A 21,687-nucleotide genomic window follows, 5' to 3' on the forward strand; every position below is an offset into this window, starting at 1 on the left:
CATCCCTTGCTTGAGAACCACGACTCTAACTGATGTATTGCACAATCATGGATGGTGGGGTCATGGTCAACGGTACCTGGGGACTTTAGTGAAAGCTTCCCAAACAATGTGTTATGATGCTCGAGTTGAGGTTTCAAGGGTGGGCAAGAATATATTCAGAAAGCCAAAATAAACCCTTTGCCCATGAGTAACTTTAACTGGAGATCTCAAAACTGGGAACATTCAAGGTCAGTACTAACCATCCCTGGGCCAATCAGTTCTCCAAACTGCACATGGACACTGCTCCCTCATGCTTTCCCTTCTCTACCATAACATGTTTTGGACACTCTGCACTGCTGAAAGACATATAATTTACTAAATAATGGTACAGGTTCAATCACTAGCTATGTGATCTTGGGAAATCATTAAACTTTTGGGAGTTTCAGTGCCCATGTCTACAAAGTGAAGGTGTTCGATTAGTGTTTGACCTCCAGAGCCTCTTCAAATTAAATTCTTTGATAAATATTTCTTGTTTTTTACAGTAGTCTCTCTGCTCATTAAAATGGATACCCTTCATGTTATATTGATTTGCAGTGGGCACTAATCAAATAACAGTTCTAATAAGTTGGGTACTGAAAACTGATTAGAGGTGTATCCCCACTTTTCATGCCCCTCTGGGGAACATATTCAGATTTAAAGGAGAAATCATTCACCCTTAAGACAAATAGCAAAAAAAAAAAAAAAGACAAATAGCAGCATTATTTCACTGACAGTGAGTTTAACTGCTCGGGACTGCATCATTTTTAAAGACTTAGAATCTTGTCATGTCACAGATGTATGCATATTCATATTTATATGTACACACATTTTTTTAAATACTGAATGTTTCCACAAAGAGAGAGAGAGGGAAGAATTGAGTTCAATACATAAACCATATTATTTTTTTTTTAAACAGACTTTTTTCTAGAGCAGTTTTTAGGTTTACAGCAAAACTGACTGGGAAGTACAAAGAATTCCCATATACTCCTTGACCCCACAGATGCACAGCCTCTTTCACTATCAACATGCCCCACCAAAGTGGTACAATGGTTACAGCTAATGAGCCTACAATGACAATCGTTATTATCCAAAGCCCATAGCTTGTCCTAAAAATCCTATGTGTTCTATATATTCATCCTTCCCTTCTCCCTAACCCCTTCCAACCACTGACATTTTTTTTTTTTTTTATTGACACCAATAGTTTTGCTTTCTCCAGAATGTCACAGTTGGAACCATACAGTAAGTAGCCATTTCAGGTTGGCTTCTTTCATTGAGTGATTTGCATTTAACTTTCCTCCATGACTTTCCATGATGTGAAAACTTATTTCTTTTTAGTGCTGCATAATATTCCGCTGGCTAGATGTATACCTGTTTACCCGTTCACCTATTGAATACATTTTGGCAAGTTACGTCTTTGACAAGCTTTGGCAATTATGAATAAAGCTGCTACAAACATCCACATGCAGGTTTTGTATGAACACAGTCAAACAATTTTTAAAATGTGGATTTATGTATGTGACTACGTACATAAACTACTACTACTACTACTGCATAACAAATCACCCTGAAAGGTAGAAGCTAAAAACAACCGCCCATTTAACTCACGATTCTCTGGATAAGCAATCTTGACTGGACTCTTCTGACTGGTTCTTTTTTCTCAACTGCCCTCCTTACTGTCTGCCGCGAGGGGCAACTTGGCATTGCTGATCTGTGTACTCTCACAACTCTGACTATGGCTGGGTCAAGGGGGCTGACTTAGCTCCAAACAACGTTCTCTCAGCCGCCAGCAGGTTAGCATCTAATTGTACACATGATGCCTGGGTAGGCTTCCTAGAGAGTGGAAGCATGCAAGGGGCTCTGGCAGGCTAGGCTCTGAATGTGCAGCATGTCAATTCTGCAGGATTCTGTTGGCTGAAGCAAGTCACAAGGTCTACTCAGATTCAAGGGAAGGGGAAATGAACCTCACTTCTCAAAAAGCTGAAAAGTCACTTTCTACAGGGCATGAATATAGGAAAATGTGAAGAATTATGCCATGTTTTGCAATCTGCTACATCTGGCTTATTAGACTAGCAGGACAACATCACGGCTTAAATTTTGAAGTCTGGAAGTCAGCCACTGAAACTCAGAACTTTCTTTGTCACTCACTAGCTGAGCAGTAATGACCTCTTTAGCCTGAAATCATCTTACTTGTAAAATCGGGATAATAATGGTAACTACCTTCTAGTGTTACAATGAACGTAAGCATACTTCCTGGCACACACGAGGCATTCAGTGATGGCCTTCCGTTGCTATTGTTCTCTCATCATTAAGGGGACTCTGTGCTGGGGCTTAGTCAGGCAGTCGTGTCCGACTCTTTGCGACCCCATGGACTGTTTCCTGCCAACTCTGTCCATGGGATTCTCCGGGCAAGAATATTGGAGTGGGTTGCCATTTCCTTCTCCTGACTTTACCTCACTATTAAAAAATATATATATTGCCCAGTTTGAGAAAATGAGATAAACTCCCCTTCTTCCTCAAATCATTCATTGTTAAGTCACTTCTTTAAATCACGTTTCTGAGGACACAGAAAGATCATGGAGCTATTTTTGGTGAGTTTTTACTTTTGTGCTAATTAATGGCTGTTTTCCTGTCTTTCTCAACAAGAACAGAAGTAATCATCAAAATTTTCACTTGCTGGATAGCTTCAACTAAAACAACTTTTAAAACTTAACTTTCCATCTGTCTTTAATTTTTCATTTTCTTAAATGTACTATTCACCTGAGTACATGGTAACACGTTGAAATTTTTGAGTAGTAGCTACTAAGTCATGTAGATTGAATTATAAAGTAAAAAGGATCTTTTAATCCTCCAAAATACATACCTACTTGTATATATCTGTCATTTGTCTGTTCAGCAGGATCATACCTTTGAGCATGTTTTATTTACATATCAAAATTGGATATTCTATCTCTAAGTGTGCTTCATAGTGGAACCTTGTTATGAAGACATTTTCATTACAGACATTTGCTTTTGTGATGCAACAAAGTTAAAACCTGTCTATTTTCCTAATCCAAATTGGATGTTATAACTCAGTATTTCAGTCACTCAAGTAATCTGCCAACTCTGGCTATAAATTAATATAAGATCAATTTATGTTAATTTTTAAAAGGTTTTAAAAATTCTGCTTAATATTTTACTATTCTTGGAAAAAGAAGAAATGGATTTGAAAGGAATATTTTTGTTAATGTTGGAGAAATGCTGGGATTCTTTCAGTCCAAAATGTTCATGCTATGTCATTCTTTCTTTTGTTTAAAAATTTATGGTGTTATTCAAAGTATAACTTATCTACACAAGTGTTTTTAAAATATAACAGTATATAGAATATCAAAATGATGCTGAGTTAGAATATAATATAATCAAGAATTCAAGACTAAGGAAAACTGAAGCATACCCTCTTCTGAGGGTATCTTTAAGAAGGCAGCCATAAAACCACAAGCATAAAACACAGACTTGAAACAGATAGCTCTGGTATACACATACAGAAAGCGCTGCTATTCAATAGGAACATGATTTCCAGTTATTCAAATGGAGCTTCCTTTACAACAAGAAGATTTGGCATTTAAGTAGTTAAGAGCATCTTCTAGGCACACTTTGGTGGTGACACAAAGGAAAAGTAGATAATATTTCTGACTTAAGAATGTTGGAGTATGCTTGAGAATACAAGGCATGTGGATATTAATGATGTAAGAATATACACAGAGAGCACACATTTGAATGATCATTAAAATAGTGAAAGATATGCAACTGCTAAAAGTTTTTTAAATCAAAGTAGTCAGACAGCTAGTAATCAAGAATTTATTTGGAAAAAAATAGTGAGTCTTAAAAGGGCAAAACACAGAATAAGAGAAAAATGAAAGTAAGTTAGGGAAGTTGACAAAAATAGAACTGAATGAAGACAACTCCTATCATTGCTTTATATAGCTGTCTGGTGATGAATTTTCTTACCAGACACAAGAAGACTTGAAATAAGGAAAAATACGCTAAGATTGTCTATAGAACCCTATTTTATTGCTGAGGAAGCAAAGCACAGGAATTAAGAGCTTGCAATCTGGACTCAGGCTGTCTGGATCCAAACCTGATTCTGTCACTCATGGGCCAGGTGGCCTTGGGCAAGTTCCTTGGCTATGTGCCCCAGTCTCCTCATCTGTAAAACAAGGAAAATAACAGCTCCTGCTTGTATATTGGATTGTACCACAGCCACTGGGTAAGGGTAGGAATCACATTTCCCAGAACCCCTCCCTTTGTACGTTTCTGGGTTATTCTTCTCAAAAGAAAACTTGCAGGAGATACGTAGAGTGGAAATGAAGTAGTGATCATTTAATCTCTGAATGGCTTGTGGTCAGATGTGATGATGGACAGATGCAGAGATACCCGATGGTTTTCAGCCTGTCCTAACTTTCTCCCACTGCCCCGTTAGCAGTTCTTCCTTACTTGTCATGCTGCTGACCAAGAAGAGAGTTTAGGGCTGCCAGCAGACACTTGACTGAGGACCCACAGAAGCAGAAGTTACCAAAAATACCAAGCTTCTCTCTCTGAGCTCCCCTTCATGTTGTCATTTCAGTGTCTGGATGTACCTGGATTCTTAGATTGATCGGCATGCAAATAGTAAACCATGTGTAGAGGAAATTAACTCCCATGCTTGCAATTGTCATAGTTGGAAAGTGGGTCTAATATTGTTCTCTCCCCAATAGTTTCTGTCTTAATAAACTCTATTACAGATTGTACTGTGGCCTGACAATCTTATATCTTACTAGAGATTCTGAGAGGTTCTATTCTGCAGAACACCATTGTTAATACTCCCTGTTCACATTTCGTGGGCAACAGAAGCTGCAAGTGACATGAAAAAAGTAACATTTTGACACAGTGAAAAAATTCTGGGGTTTTGGTAACTAGAAAAATCTGTAAGTGACCCCTGACTTTCTGCCCTCCTGTGTGAATTTGAGCAAAGGTCTTAAAATGCCTGATCCTAATTTGCCTCAAAAATAAAATGGAAATAATACCACCTTCAAAGAACTTTCATAGAGGCTTATGATATAACACAATAATATTTGAACAATGGCTGGCATATTATTAAACATTTAGTATATGTTTGACCAATATTATTATTTATTTTCTAGATCTCAAGGCCTAAGAAATAAAAAATACACAAAAAGAAAATTTTAAACTCTCTGGATTTGTCCTTGTGAAAAATAATACCAGTGTTCTATGATTCCCATACATAAGACTTGTTGATTTCCTAGTTACACATGAAATAAGTTAATGTATTGTAGGATTGGTGTATATCTTATTTGAAATGAAGTGCCTATTTTTCAAGATAATATGAAAAATAGGCACTTCACTAACAGAGGATCAAATTAGGGATAATGTACACTTTCCTGAATGCTGAGAGGAAACACACAGATGGCATGCAGGTCATTAAATTAGCAGACATGTGTGACCACAGAAATTTTAGCATATCTGAAAATTCTGACAATGAAAATATTAGAAAAAAATAAAGTTAAGTAATGAAGGTTCTGGTTGTATTTCCACTTCAAACTTAGGTATACACTTAATATAAAAAACTACTCTTTTAGTCATAAATGCCCAGGAAAGTGAAAGTGTTAGTCGCTCACTCATGTCCAACTCTTTGCGAGCCCATGGACTGTAGCTCACCAGACTTCTCTGTCCATGGAATTTTCCAGGCAAGAATACCAGAGCAGGTTGCCATTTCCTCCTGCAGGGGATCTTCCTGACCCAGAGATCGATCCTGCATTGGCAGGTGGATTCTTAACCACTAGCGCCCCCTGGGTACATATAATATAAATGTATTAAAATCTATCTCTTATTTCAGAGCAGGGTAACACTCAACCTTTCCTGAACTAACATAAAATCAAAACAGCTATGTCCTACCTGCTATAGAGAAAATTATAAGTAACTGCAAGAATTACAAAGAAGATCATGATTCATTAATTTTATTATTCCTCTCTGCTATATTACACAGGGGGTTGGCAATTACCCCACACACTAGCAAAGCAATGCTCAAAATTCCCCAAGCCAGGTTTCAACAGTACGTGAACCGTGAACTTTCAGATGTTCAAGCTGGATTTAGAAAAGGCAGAGGAACCAGAGATCAAATTGCCAATATCCGTTGGTTCATCGAAAAATCAAGAGAGTTCCAGAAAAACATCTATTTCTGCTTTATTGACTATGCCAAAGCCTTTGACTGTGTGATCACAACAAACTGTGGAAAATTCTTCAAGAGATGGGAATACCAGACCACCTGACCTGACTCCTGAGAAATCTGTATGCAGGTCACAAAGCAACAGTTAGAACTGGACATGGAATAATAGACTGGTTCCAAATTGGGAAAGGAGTACGTCAAAGCTGTATTTTGTCACTCTACTTATTTAACTTATATGCAAAGTACATCATGAGAAATGCTGGGCTGGATGAAGCACAAGCTGGAATCAAGACTGCTGGGAGAAATATCAATAACCTCAGATATGCAGATGACACCACCCTTCTGGCAGAAAGTAAAGACTTTAGGAACTAAAAAGCCTCTTGATGAAAGTGAAAGAGGAGAGTGAAAAAGTTGGTTTAAAGCTCAACATTCAGAAAACTAAGATCATGGCATCTGGTCCCATCACTTCATGGCAAATAGATGGGGAAACAATGGAAACAATGACAGACTTTATTTAGTTTGGCTCCAAAATCACTGCAGATGGTGACTGCAATCATGAAATAGAGATGCTTGCTCGTTGGAAGAAAAGTTATGACCAACCTAGAGAGCATATTAAAAAGCAAAGACACTACTTTGCAGCAAAGGTCCATCTAATCAAAGCTATGGTTTTTCCAGTAGTCATGTATGGATGTGAGAGTTGGACTATAAAGAAAGCTGAGTGTTGAAGAATTGATGCTTTTGAACTGTGGTGTTGGAGAAGACTCTTGAAAGTCCCTTGGACAGCAAGGAGAACCAACCATTCCACTAGAGGAAATCAATCCTGAATATTCATTGGATGGATTGATGCTGAAGCTGAAACTCCAATACTTTGGCCACCTGATGCGAATAATTGACTCATTTGAAAAGAGCCTGGTGCTGGGAAAGATTGAAAGTAGGAGGAGAAGGGGACGAAAGAGGATGAGATGGTTGGATGGCATCACCAACTCAATGGACATGAGTTTGAGTAAGCCTCAGGAGTTGGTGATGGACAAGGAAGCCTGGCGTCCTGTGGTCCATGGGGTCACAAAGAGTCAGACATGACTGAATGATTAAACTGAGCTGAACTGGCAATTACCCAGTCATATCACTATATATACGGTTTCACTATTTAGTGTTTCATACCTAAATTATGCAAAACACTGTATATATTTTTACTCCTAGGAAGAAATTGTGTTATTTCCTATTTATTCCATTTTAATTAGGTTATTTTCCTTCTTCCTGAATCCAGTGAAATACTAGCATGAGAAGAAAAATAGGGCTTCTAATCTGGGTCTCTGAGTACAAGCCCTCAGAAAGGCTTCTTTTGGGACAGAGAAATGTTAATTTAAATAATGCTTTCTAATTAATCGTATCTATGGCTATAGAACTCTTTTTTGAATTATGAGTTTAAAGAATAATATACTAGATGGGGTAGATAGCATCAGATTATAAAGCCCAAGAAGGGTTATAACAGCTCATTTTCATTTCAATTGTTCCCAGGAAGGTAAGCAGCTGAGAGCTTAGATGAAATAATGATGATAAAATGCTAGAATTTCTAATTTTTAAGCTGTATCCCTGAATACAATAAAACTATAGAGCTAAGGTATTTTATATACCAAGGCTTTTTTACTATCTTTATTCATTTAATTTACACACAAACAGAATGATGCACTTACATAATTATGAAATTAGTTTATCCATGTCAGAGATGGGGAAACTGACTCAGGATTATTTAGGAGGCTTAAAATCTAATTGGCAGTCACTTCTACTTAAAAAACATTTTAAGTGTTTTTCAAACATTTTCAAAACATTTAACTTTCAAGTGGTCTTTGGGGCATCAAAATCATTATCGTGGGTGAAAATATACAATGACAATAGACACAAAAATTAAATATTCAGTATTCCAATTTGGGTGAGACTAGTTAGTGGTGGTGGGGGAAGGTTAAATTGAAATTTTATAGAAAATGAGAAAAAAAAACTCTGGATGTGCATGTACAAGGAATATTTTTAGAGAACAATAAGAACAAGTAAGGTAGGGATGTATCAGCAAAAAATGAAGCTACGCTCATAGTCATATCTATATCACAACTCAATAACAACAACAAAAATCAATTTAAAAATAGGCAGAGGAATGAAATAGACACTCCCCCCCCCAAAAAAAAAGACATCCAAACAGCCAACGGGTACATGAAAAGGTACTCAGCATCACTAATTATCAGGGAAATGCAGATCAAAACCAAAATGAGATATCATTTCTGACCTGTGAGAATGGCAATCATCAAGAAGACAAGAGATAAGGAAGTATTGGCGAGGATGTGAAGAAAAGGGAACACTTCTGCCCAGCTGATGGTACTATAAAATGGTTCAGCCACTATGGGGAGCAAACAGTAGGATGGTCCCTCAAAAAACTAAAAACAGAATTACCTTATAATCCAGCAATCCATTATCCAAAGGAACTGAAAACAGGTTTCTGAGGAGACATATGCACCCTCTTGCTTATTTATAATTTATTTTTCTGATAGTGATAAAGCTGACTCTAGTTATCTGCAGTTTACATATATATGTACACATAAAAAGTAATTTCAGAATTGCTACTGAGTACTCCTGAGAGAAACAAACTTGCCAATTAGAATATAATGTTCATGCACAGTTCTTTTTTTGTCTTCAGCTTTATAGTTTCCAGTGAAAATATATTTTCTAATTATTTTAGATAAACTACTTTTTCCCCACTATGATGACTAATTAAGGTTATGTCATACATCTGCAACATTTGTAAGTTAGATTTGTTTTTCCAGTCTGCATTCTATGCTCTAGAATCACTCAACATCATGGTTGATCTTTTAAAAAACGTATTTACATACACTGAATTTCACATTTGTGATACATTTATACAGATTATTATTAACACATAGTGTCCTATATCTATCACCAGACTAGTACACAGAACAGTTTCATCAGAATTTCCTTGTGTACCCTCGTTTATTCACCACTGTCCCGTCCCCAAAATCCTGACAACCACTGATCTGTTCTCCAACCTATACCTTTCCTATAATGCCAAACAAATGGAATCTCACTATATGTAGTTTCTTCAGTCTGAGCTTCTTTAACTTAACAAACTATAATTACAATGTATCCATGGTGTTGCTAATATCAATAGTTCCTTCCTTTTTACTGCTGAATAGGAGTATTCCATTGTATGACTAGATGACATTGGCTTATCTGTGATGGATACTCAAGCTGTTTCCAATTTTAGGTGATTATGAATCAAGTTATAAAAATCTTCATACAGGTGTCTCTGTGAATATTAGTTTTAATTACATTTGAGTAGTTATCTAGGAGTGGGGTTGTTGGGTCATATATCAAGTATATGATTAATTTCTATAAGAAACTGTTTTATTTTATATCTTATTTTTGCATTCCAAAAAGTATGTAGCAGTAAACGTATTCCTTAAGAATGTCCTCTAATTTTAAACATTTCATTTTCAAAGTGAGCAACATGTCATGATATATGGGTGGCTGTGTGTCAATTGCTTAGAAATACATCTCTTCCACTCTCAACTCTCAGAATAAAATATTGTGTCTCAAATGCCCAGTCAGTGGTTATTTAATCATCTAATGGATTGTAAATCTTTAGAATAATACAGTCCGCTTTTCTAGATACAGATTCCATTAAAAATTCACTCTCATTCATGACTGGGACTGGGCATCTACTGTTATTCAAGTCCTGCGATCTCACTAGGCAAAAGAGCATGATGAGGGTCCACTGCCAGCTATGAGTGATGCACACAGGTGAGCAGCCATTGCCCTTAGTTATTTTCAAGGTCCTTCATCTCTGCTGCTAGCGTGTCAAGCTTGGGAAAGGAAATCCTTGGTGAGGCTGGCAACAGGTAGCCATTCCTGCTGATGCCACCCTACCTCTAGGGAGTCGCTAAGCGGGGATGGGATAATAGGGCCCTTACTTTTAATCTTTGAGCACTGTTTCTGGATTATAGATTTTCAGTGATATTTTCCTTCTCTGACATTTTCCATCTTTAAAATTTTTCTCTTTTGTAAATGTATTGATTCAGCCATCAGAAATAAATCAGCACTTGGAAGAACACTAAAAAAAAAAAAATAACCAGGGATTTAAAAATTTTGAGTTTTTAGATCTCAAAAGAATACACAAATATATTTCTGCTTCATAAGAAATTAGACTATGGTAAAGAATATTTGTTGTGATATATGAAAATCTCAAGTTATACAGACTTGAAATTTCATTTCAAATAGAGCACATGTTTTTATTTGTTACATCTCAGTATTCATTACTCAAAAAATATTTTAAAGAAGGAACACGTTTTCCCTTATGACTCAAGTCTTGGTCATGGAACACTGGTATCATTTTAGTGAAAATAGTTTATAATTTATGTGTACTACCATATGCATAGCACCATTTACATAAACTCTCACTAATGCATACTTTAAATTTCACTTTGGATATTAACCTCAGGAGAATAAGATATAGAGTAAAATGATATGACATTTTTTCATCGAATATAGTATTTGTATATTTAAAAACTTTTCTTAGGGAAATTTCAAATATATACAAGAGTAGGGTATAATGTAACTTACTTACAATTCAACAATTTTCAATTCCTTACATATCTTCTGGTTATCAACTCATGGCCAATCTTTCTTTTTCCATATCTCCATTCATTTTGCTCAACTCCAAGTATTTTGAAACAAATCTCAGAGTTTATAACATTTAAATTTCTACATTGTTTTCAAAGACAAACCCAATAAGAGATTAATGGCAAACATAAGCAAAATGTTTCCTTCAGTTTAATGACACTTATTTACCAAAAAAAAAAAAAAAAAAGAAAGAAAGGAAAAAATCATAGGTACAAACTTGGCATTCTCTTACAAAGCACACTTTTAGGGGCTCCAAGAGGTCAAATGACCACAAAACGGATCATTTAGTCCTACTTACTGCTTGGTAGTGACTTAAGAGGCATCCCATAGCATTAATGCATTCTCTCTAGCTCTTGACAAAAATACACATCAGTTTCCCTGAAGGGGAAGTATATGAGGCAGTCCATTAACCGATCAGTTTTTGAGCTAGACAGATGATAAGTACCCTCAATGAGATAAAGCAAAAATGGGAAATAACCATCATGAGACAAAGATAAAAGGGAATACTGTAGGTTCTCTAAGAAGGAGGAAACAAAAGAGGCAGAGGGTACCAGTAGGAAAGGCAAATATATCAAAAACCACTTTTGCCAACTTTACAAATTTGTCTATGTTCCTCTTGATTTTCAGTCAACAAAGAAGAGAATAATCATGAAGTATCTGAATGAGTCACTCTTAGGTGGAGCTACTAAATTTGGATTCTGAAGAGGACAGTCATAGAAATTTCTTGAATGATTCACTTAAGACCAAACTGTATTGGAGAGTTTAGTGTATGACTCTATTGGGACAATCAATACATATTGACTTACAGAAGATTTGGGAATTCAGCAAAAGAAATTAAAAGCAATTTTATTCCTATTATCAGTAGCAAATTAACCATTTATTTGTCAAAGGTAAACTCTTCTGCTGAATTATTTATTCTGCATATAATTCTAATGATAAAATTTCTGTAGAAGAGAAACATCAATGTACAACACATGCAATGATTATGAGCTACACAACTGGAGCCAAACTTGTTCATTCGCTCAGTTGTGTCCAACTTTTTGTGACTCCATGGACTGCAGCATGCCAGGCTTCCCTGTCCTTCACCATCTCCAGAGTTTGCTAAAACTCATGTCCATTGAGTCCATGATGCCATCCAACCATCTCATCCCCTGTCTCCCCCTTCTCCTCTTGCCTTCAATCTTTCCCAGCATCAGGGTCTTTCCCAATGAATCAGCTCTTCGTATCAGGTGGCCAAAATATTGGAGCTTTAGCTTCAGCATCAGTCCAAACTGCTTGAGTATAAAGACCTGCTCTGACACTAACTTGCAGTATAACCTCAGAAAAACTGCTTAACTTTTCTATATCTCAGTACCTTCATGTATAAGAAGGGGAATAATAACATTTGTTGTCTCTTGGGGCTGTTATGAGGGATTAACTGAATTAATATATGGGAAATGTTTTTATAGTGCTTAAGTAAAAGTCGCTCAGTTGTGTCCGAGTCTTTGCAACCCCATGGACTGTCATCCACCAGGCTCTTCTGTCCATGGGATTCTCCAGGTAAGAATACTGGAGTTGGTAGCTGTTCCCTTCTCCAGGGTATCTTCCCGAGCCAGGGACTGAACCCAGGTCTCCAGCATTGCAGGCGGATTCTTTACTGTCTGAGCCACCAGGGCACTGAGTAAACACTATGTAGGTGTGACTGCTCCCCACCCCACTCCTCACCCCTAGGATGTACGTTCCAGGAAGGCTAGTATTTTTTGTTCATCAGTATACCCATAATGCCTAGTGCCTAGTACTAACACAAAACAGGTACTAATTAACATCTGTTGAATATATAAGTACATAAAACTTTAGTTATCTTATTATAGGGGAAATTTTAAATATGAATGTGCATTACTTACTATGACATTAGAGAATAAACAATCCTACTAAAGTAAAAATTCTAACTAACTAATAATCATGAAGGAAAAAATTACAGATTCTGTGACTACTACTTATATTCATGATAGATAAATTTGAACGCCAAGAGCAAATGAGGCTAATCCATATCCAAAAGGCAGTGATGTCTCAGAGATTTGTTCTTCTACTTAATATCTGAAGGCATATATCACCAACATTATTAGTCTTTTTGAGGCTGGAATTTTATTTCTTTTCATTAGATACAATCAATTTTGATATCTGGTCTACATTAGAAAGATAACTGGGAAATGGGAATTAACTAGCCTCTCACAAGCTTACTAATAAGCATATGGATCACTCAATGAATTACTCAACAGTGATTAAAAATATCAGTTTAAAAATGTATCTAGGCTTTATAGACATAGGCATTCCAGAACTGTTAAGGAGATAATATTTAGTTAACTAATTTGCTTTATTATGAGAAAATACAACCAAATATGGAGATGCTTTACACTGGCATTATATGGAATGCTTCATGGAATCGAACTTTTCAAAAACCTAAACTTATCACTCTTATACAGGTGTTTCCCTGGGGTAAAGAATCCACCTGCAATGCAGGAGACATGGTTCGATCCCTTGGTGGGGAAGATCCCCTGGAGAAGGAAACAGCAACGCCCTCCACTATTCTTGCCTGGGAAACCCCATGGACAGAGGAGGCTGTTTGGCTGCAGTCAACAGGGTCGCAAAACAGTCAGACACTACTTAATGACTAAACATCAACAACCCCTCTAATATAGTGTTCAAATGTTTTAATGAGGATTTTCCCAAAATGATTCTAATTCTTTCTTGCTTTTTTGCCCAGACAGGCATTGCTTGATTAATTTTTATGATGGATAATTTAACATTTTTGTAATGACTTAGGGTTATCATTACCAAAATTAATTATTGCTCTGTGTTGTACATATAGTTTTTGAGGTTTGGAAAGCTGTTTGTCTTGTTAAAGGCTCTGGACTGCTATGATTCTTCATTTCTTATTAAAAGGGTGACAGTAAAGACAGGGGTCTACAGTGAACATTCACTTTGCCACTGAATTCTGATATTCAATCAAGGCCATTAAATAATCACTGTTATCCCTCAGGAGTTTCAAGGGGACCCCAGGAAGACATTCTGAAGTGAGAGAGAACAGAAGGGTTTTGTTGGGCAAAATAACTTCTACTGCATCCTAAGGAATTCTATCAGCTGAGCCACCAGGGAAACCCAAGAATACTGGAGTGGGTAGCCTATCCCTTCTCCAGGGGATCTTCCCGATCCAGGAATCAAACCAGGGTCTCCTCTATTACAGGCGGATCCTTTACCAACTGAGCCACCAGGGAAGCCCTTCCCCCAGTAAAGCAAGGGTTTGAACAGCGACAGCCAATCATTGCTTTGCTTTTGAGTCTTCTCTAAAATCCTTGCCCAGAGCTCCTGTGGGTGGAGCGCCCCTAACCACTTTTCTGCATGGTGCTGTTCCATTGTGATGCGCTGTATGCTCAAACTCTTGAAAAAAAGTTTAATGTGCCTCAGTTTACCTTCTAACAATAGGCACTGATGAACCTTAAGGTGCAGGAAAGTAAAATAGTGGAATTTCTCAGATGCTATATTCCTTTTATGTTCAATGTAAGAGAGTTTAAACATTTATGGTAATAGATACATTATGGCATAATGGCAGTATTAGGCCAAGAGCAAGGGCTGCATGTTTTTAAGGACTGATCCAATGACACAGGCTTGAGATGCGGACATCATTATTCTATCACTTGCTCAGGGTTAGCTGCATATTTTATTTATATCTGGGCCTTTGAGGAGCTTTGCCTGAGAATGGGGAAATAAGGATGATATGTATCTTCAACCCCTCATAAAATGAAACTCCTAGTTGTTACTTCTTAAAGAATTTACTGGATTTGCCACTATCACCTCTTCCTTCCTCTTGTAATTTGTTGTTTCTAATTTGTTATGGTCTGGGAAGCCATAATCTAAACTTCCTAAAATTAAATCTATAATAAAAGTAATATTTGCCTGAGGGCTTTATCCATGGCAAGCACTTGGACAATAGACATTGTTGCGTCTATTTTAGGACATAAGCGAATTTTAAACTTCATTTCTGGTTCTTAATGTGTTCTAGGATGGCTAAGATTCCCAAATAAATTACCTTGAGATAAATAAGGCATTATTATAAATGAATTGAGAGCTCCTGAAGTCACCAACTTCGTACTAACCTGATGCATACCACTTAAGTGTCTGGTCACAATGAACACTTTCCGAGCAATCTCATTACCTGGGAAATAAGTGCACCTGTATGACTTGTCTACAGCATGTGCCCTACAATAATCTAACTGAAATAAAGTTCTAGAAGAGATTCAACTCTAGGCTTAAAATGCTTTTTTTAGCCTTAAAATTTTCCATGTGGGAAAGAAAAAGCTATTTTGATTTCCACTTATGACCCTTGGGTTTTCCATTATCTGCTAAATATTCCAATGCCTTTATACTGTTGTTTTTAAAGACAGTTACAAGTTAAATTAAAACAGAAGGAAAGCTAGATCAACATCAGAGAAACTACCAAACGGAAAAATCTCAAAAGGATAACTTCCTTTCCTAGGCCCATGGGAACCATAGCATGGAGCTCCTCTTAGCTCACACTGGAAAACATAATCACGTCTAGGTGGAGAAAGAGAGTTGCTACGGAATTTCCAGTAACCTCGGGTATTCAGTGCTGGTCACACCTCTGTTGCCAGCTTCCACTAACAAACAACTGGGAAGAATCAGTGGTCTGGTGCAGACACAGGTCCTGCTGTTTGTCATCTGTTTTTTAAAACTGTATTTGAAATTACGCCTCAAGGGTGGTTAATGGCTAAGTTCAATAGTTTTGTGTATTTTTATTCTTATTTAGATCACTGAGGCATGGCATTGATGGCCATTCTCATTTTTTTAAAGCTTTTTTTTTTTTTTACTCAGCTTCACAACAATTTCATAACGTGGACCTTCTACTAATCCCGAACTTTCTATTTCTAGCTTTGTATTTCAGATGTTTGCTCCTGAAGTAGATTCATAGATACTCTTCCGTCTGTCTCTTTCCTACCTTCAATCATCCATTTTGCCAACCTCATATTAATTTTCTTAAAAGAGCATTTTAAAAATGGAGCTATTATATGATCCAGCAGTCCCACTCCCGGGCCTCTATCTGGAGAAAGCCATGGTTCAATACATCACCCTAATGTTGACAGCACAACTAGTCACCACAGCCAAGACATGGAAGCAACCTAAATGTCCATCAACACATGAATGGGTAAAGGAGATGTGGTACATGTGTACAATGAACTATTACTCAGCCACTAAAAAAATGAAATAATGCCATTTGCACCAACATGGATAGACCTGGAGAAAATCACACAAAGTGAAATAAGTCAGACAGAGAAAGACAAACATCATATATTTTTCTGCATACCACTTATATGCAGAAACCAAATAAAGATACAAATGAACTTAAACATATTCACAAAACAGAAACAGACTTACTTATGGTTACCAAAGGAGAAGAGTTGGGAGGAAGGATAAATGGAGAGTTTGGGATTGACATATACACAATACTACATTTAAACAGGGGCTCTGTGACAACCAAGAGGGGTGGGACGGGGTGGGAGGGAGGTTCAAGAGGGAGGGGACATATGTATTCCTATGGCAGACTCATGTGGATTTACAGCAGAAACCAACACGAAGTTGTAAAACAATTATCCTTCAATTAAAAAGAAATAAAATAAAAACAAACAAGGACCTACTAGAGCACAGGGAATTCTTGATCAAAATTCTATAACAACCTAAATGGGAAAAGGATTTGAAAAAGAAAAAATACATGTGTGTGTATGTATGTATGTGTGTGTGTGTGTGTGTGTACACATATATAAACTGAATCACTTTTCTGTGTACCTGAAACTAACACAATATTGTTAATCAACTATAATATAATTTTTTTTTTTAAATCTGCTAAAAATACCAGGAAACCCACATAATAGTCTGTCGCCTTGGTTCTAAGTTCTTCTGTCCAATCGTATCTTCTCCTATTTCTCTGCCCTTCCCTTCACCGCACTCAAACTTACAGACTCACGTCTCACTGTCACCCCACTCCTAGTGGATATTCAGCTCCAGGGATGCCTTCAGGACTGTCCTATTCAACCTCCTTTAAGACAAAGTACAATTCCCCACTTCGCGTTGACTTGGCGGGGAGGTTTGGAGAAGAAAAAGGCAAGAGAGAGATGAGAAAAATGTCCACGATTGGCTCCTTGACAACTGAGAGTATTCATATAACAAGCAATGCTTTGGGGGAGGGGGAAGGTCTTCTTAATTATGTAGGTTTACCAGGTGGCTCAGTGGTAAAGAATCTGCCTGCTAATACAGGAGACACAGGTTTGGTCCCTGGGTCGAGAAGATACCCTGGAGAAGGAAATGGCAACCTGCTCCAGTATTATTGCCTGGGAAATCCCATGGACAGAGGAGCCTGGTGGGGGTATATTCCATGGGGTTGCAAAGAGTTGGACAGGACTGAGCACACAATAACAATTATTCCGCAGGATACTGTCCATTGCTTTTTTGCTGGACACATTATATCCCAGAAATGCAGTGCTTTTGGTGAGATGGCTAACAGTGAAGAAACAGATAAACTTGACTGAAAAACTGGCTTAAGCAAATGTAGGAAGTATCCCCCCTTAGCCCCATTCTGGTCCTTAAACTCAAAAATCACCAAATTTTAAACTTGAGGTGGGCTTTCTTGTCCAACTTTCTAACACTGGTGGAATGTACTGCCTCTAGTCAAGTTTCCAGTACTGGAGGGCCACCAAGAGTCAGAGGGATGCCTGGATCATACCCATGTATAGACTTGAAGACCTCTGCATTGATCAGGGTTCTGGTTCACGGGGAAGGTAATCTAGCATGCTTAAGTAGGAAGTATTTTATTGCAGGGTAATAAGTAGTTATGAAGTTCCAAGCACATGACAAGAATTTCATAGAGGAATTCTTGCTGGTGTTGCCAATTCCTTGCTCTACAGCTATAATGCCAAAGACCAGACCAGCAACCATAGAACAAATGCCTTTGTCGCCTTTTCTGCACCTCACTTCCACACACCCCAAGTCTCAGTCAACAGAATCTGCTTGGCAGAGCCCAGAGCACAAGGAAAGTTCTAGTTGCCAGGGAGTCTTGCAAAGGTACTGTTTAAGTGAGTGTCCAGGCTCTACAGCCCAGGAAGATATGCTAGGAGGGGAGTAGTGCATGTGTGCATGAGAAGTCCCTTGAATAAAATTTGACTCTGTGACCCCATGGACTGTAGTGCCGGGCTCCTTTGTCCATGGGGTTCTCCAGGCAAGAATCCTGCAGTGGGTTGCCATGCCTTCCTTCAGGGGATCTTCCCCACCCAGCAGTGATCTAACCCGCATCTCTTAGGCCTCCGGCATTGGCAGGTGGTTCTTTACCACCAGTGCCACGTGGGAAGCCCAAAGGGGAGGTAGAGTGGGTATCAAATGAGCCAGCCTGCAGCATCTGCTCCATGCACTCACCATACAATGAATAGCTTGCTTCTCTCATGGATAGCAAACTGGATAATGAGGCCCTGTAAAGACTTGATTAAGAGAGTAGGCCCTGGACCGAGACTGCAAATGCTCAAATCACATGTCAGACAGCACCTATGTGATCTTCAGCAGTCATTTATTTTGTCTACAAAGGGGATATCTGTAATTCTTCACTCTCCTGATTAGTGTAAGGATTAAGAGCATTGAAATGTAAAATGCTTGAAACACTGCCTCTTACATACTAAGGGCTCAATAAATGTTTGTTAAAACTATTTCTATGAAATTGTGACTTTTTAAAATTTATTTAAGCTGACCCAAGATCTCTGTGCATCTTTACCAGAAGACAATTTATATAAATTGCAATTAATGGAACATGATCCCTGTGGAGTATCAATGAAAATTTTGCCACCTTTTTGTAATACTGCTGTTAAAGGATGAAAAGAAATCTGTTATTAACTTGCCTCAAATTAGGAAATTGTCAGAGCCTATGACTGCTGTTCCAGGGAAGGTAATGAAAACTTCCAGATACCTTTCTTCTTTGAAGGAAAAAAACCCCGTCCCAGAATGTTTGAATTCTGAACAGAACTCTCTATTTTCATCCATGAAAAAAAAAAAATAGACTCCAGACTAGAACTAATGTGGGAAATAACACAATGTTCTTTAATGTTGTTTTGAGTCAATAATTTAAAGACAGTAAAACAGCAACAACAAAAGCTTTTCACCACTCTTAGTATCTTAGATAACTGAAAATCTCCATCTTCATCAGGGCCAGACCATAGGAAAGAGCAGTTCTAGGTCTTGCATTTATCTCCAACAGCTTCCTTGCCAGTTCTTGAGCTCCGCTGTTTACTAGAAAACTCTTTTACTCAAAGATTTGAGAATCTGTCTGCCAAATTTAACCCACTGGCCAGGTCCATACCATAGCACTGTATAAAATCTCTCTCCTCTTGCAAAGTATCGCAGGCCCAGGACAGCACTGTCCAGGATGGGCAGCTGATCACAGGCTGCGCAGCCTGGCAATATCATTAAGGACACGGGCTCAAGCGTCCGTCTTCCTGACTGTGTGATCAGAGGGAGATGCATGAACCTCCCTGTAGCCCTTTGATTCTCTGCAAAATGGGTGGTAATACATATGTCTATCCCACCGGACTGTGAGAACATTAAATAAGATAATGTAATAAGCATGAGTTATTAATGATACCTCCATCACCATCCTCACAGACTCTATATTGGTCTTGCAGTTGGTTAACAGTTTGTTAATGAAAACATCCTTATGAGATGCAGTTCTGTCTACCTTTAATACATGGATTCATTTTGTCAGTCTCCTCCATAATGTGATGGTTGGAAGTGTGCACTACTCTCTGCATGTAATTTAACTAATAGAGCTGACAGATGAAGTCTTCTTCCTTGCCCATCTGTTTTTGCTCTATGCTTTTATTGATGTCACGTATTATAATAGGTATGGGAGTGCATCACACTCTGGTTTACATCAACTTTATAGTCCAATGAAATCCCCAGGTCTTTTTCTGAGCAGCTGCTATTGTGCCAACTATTTTTCATACTATGTTTTGTGAGTGATTTTTTTAACCAAAGTGCTGTATGATAAAAGAATTCTGCTTAGGGACAGCTTTGACTTGGTTTGTGTGATTTATGGGTACAGACTATTTTGGTAAATAGGAATAAACAAAATGAAGATGATTCCCATGGTACTGAAAATCCAATTATCTCCTGGCTCCTCCACCAGACTATTAGCTAGATGAAGCCTAAGATTCTGTCCTGATCATCTGTTTGTTTTTTAGTCAAAAGAGTGCTCTCAATATATGATGAACTGCCAACCTCTGTGCAGTAATGATTGCTCCCTTTGTCCTTATCAACCATCTGCAAGATAATCCTGATAGATTTGTGAATACTGTATCAGTTTCTTCATAACACAGTATTTCAAATGATGCAATGACAAGGCACACATCTGGTGTACAACCAATACTTCATTTTAATGCAATCTTGTAGCTGCCTAGAGGATGTAATACATGTCACCGATAATACATTTCCAAACTAATACAGCATGGCTTATTACAGGTACTGAAGATAAATTTAGATGTACAGACACCAATGATGTTAACTATGTAAAATGCATTGGAGTTTTACATAGAGAAATTTAAAAAAACATTTTATGCTATCATCTAATTAAAACACTCATCAGTAGTGTTCTTGCCACATTACACAAGCAACTCAAGGAATGACAACTGGTTTTATGATCATTTATTCCAATACTTTGGCCACCTGATGCAAAGAGTTGACTCATTGGAAAAGACCCTGATGCTGGGAGGGATTGGGGGCAGGAGGAGAAGGGAACCACTGAGGATGAGATGGCTGGATGGCATCACCAACTCGATGGGCATGAGTTTGAGTAAACTCCGGGAGTTGGTGATGGACAGGGGGGCCTGGCGTGCTGCGATTCATGGGGTCGCAGAGAGTCAGACACGACTGAGTGACTGAACTGAACTAATTATTAACAATGGAAAAGTATGATTTCCATTAACATAGACACTTTGAAATGAAACGAGCGTGCTCTGCTGAGGTATGTCAGGTCTCTCTCCTCCCCACCCTTCAAGGCATCCAGGACAAAAAAAGTGAAAAGAGCATTAAAGTTCATCTTTCTAGGTAGGCCCAATAGTCTTCTACCCCATGATTATTCTAGATGTACAAAAACAGAGTAGCAAAGAGAAAAACTCTGTAAACCGTCAGAGGTTCGGACAACCTGCCTCTACTTACTTGGGTAAGTGCTTTAACCTGAATTCCCCCTAGTTTCCTCATAAATTGGTGATGACCCAATTTGCAGGAGACATATAAAAATTTACTGAGATTAAAGGGAACTCCCTGGTGGTCCAGTGGCTAGGACTCAGCACTTTCATTGCCGGGACCCGGGTTCAAATCCTGGTTGGGGAACTAAGATCCAAAAAGCCATATGACAGGACCAAAAAAAAAAAAAAAAAAAAATCTGGGGCTGGGCTGGACTGGGCTGAAGAGCGAGAGGGCAGTAATCACAAATGTGGCACATGTGGAGAAGAAGGTCCGCAAGTGTATAAATGCTGCTCAGGAGACCTGAGACTGGGCCAGCCTGGCAAGAGGCTCTGAATCAAAATCACATGAAAGGATCCAGGACAAGAAGGAAAACATCAAGATTTCTGTTTGAAGGATTTGCAATCAACTGGAAAAAATCAGCAATGATAAATAAGATAGTATGTTGCATAATGGGGCTTCCTGGTGGCTCAGTGATAAAGAATGCACCTGCCAATATAGGAGATGCAGGAGAC

General features: G+C 38.1%; 1 protein-coding gene and 1 non-coding gene across 2 annotated transcripts in view; one reads left to right on the forward strand and one right to left on the reverse strand.

The window, feature by feature from the left end:
* OXR1 (oxidation resistance 1) overlaps positions 1-21,687 on the reverse strand; it is a 486,852-nt gene that overhangs the window by 355,881 nt on the left and 109,284 nt on the right. The gene's annotated exons all lie outside the window — the stretch shown is intronic.
* Positions 21,248-21,319, forward strand: TRNAE-UUC. Its single transcript has one exon. It is a non-coding gene; the product is annotated as a tRNA-Glu (tRNA).

The sequence above is a fragment of the Cervus canadensis genome, chromosome 12 (assembly GCF_019320065.1).
Source record: "Cervus canadensis isolate Bull #8, Minnesota chromosome 12, ASM1932006v1, whole genome shotgun sequence".
NCBI classification, from domain to species: Eukaryota; Metazoa; Chordata; class Mammalia; order Artiodactyla; family Cervidae; genus Cervus; species Cervus canadensis.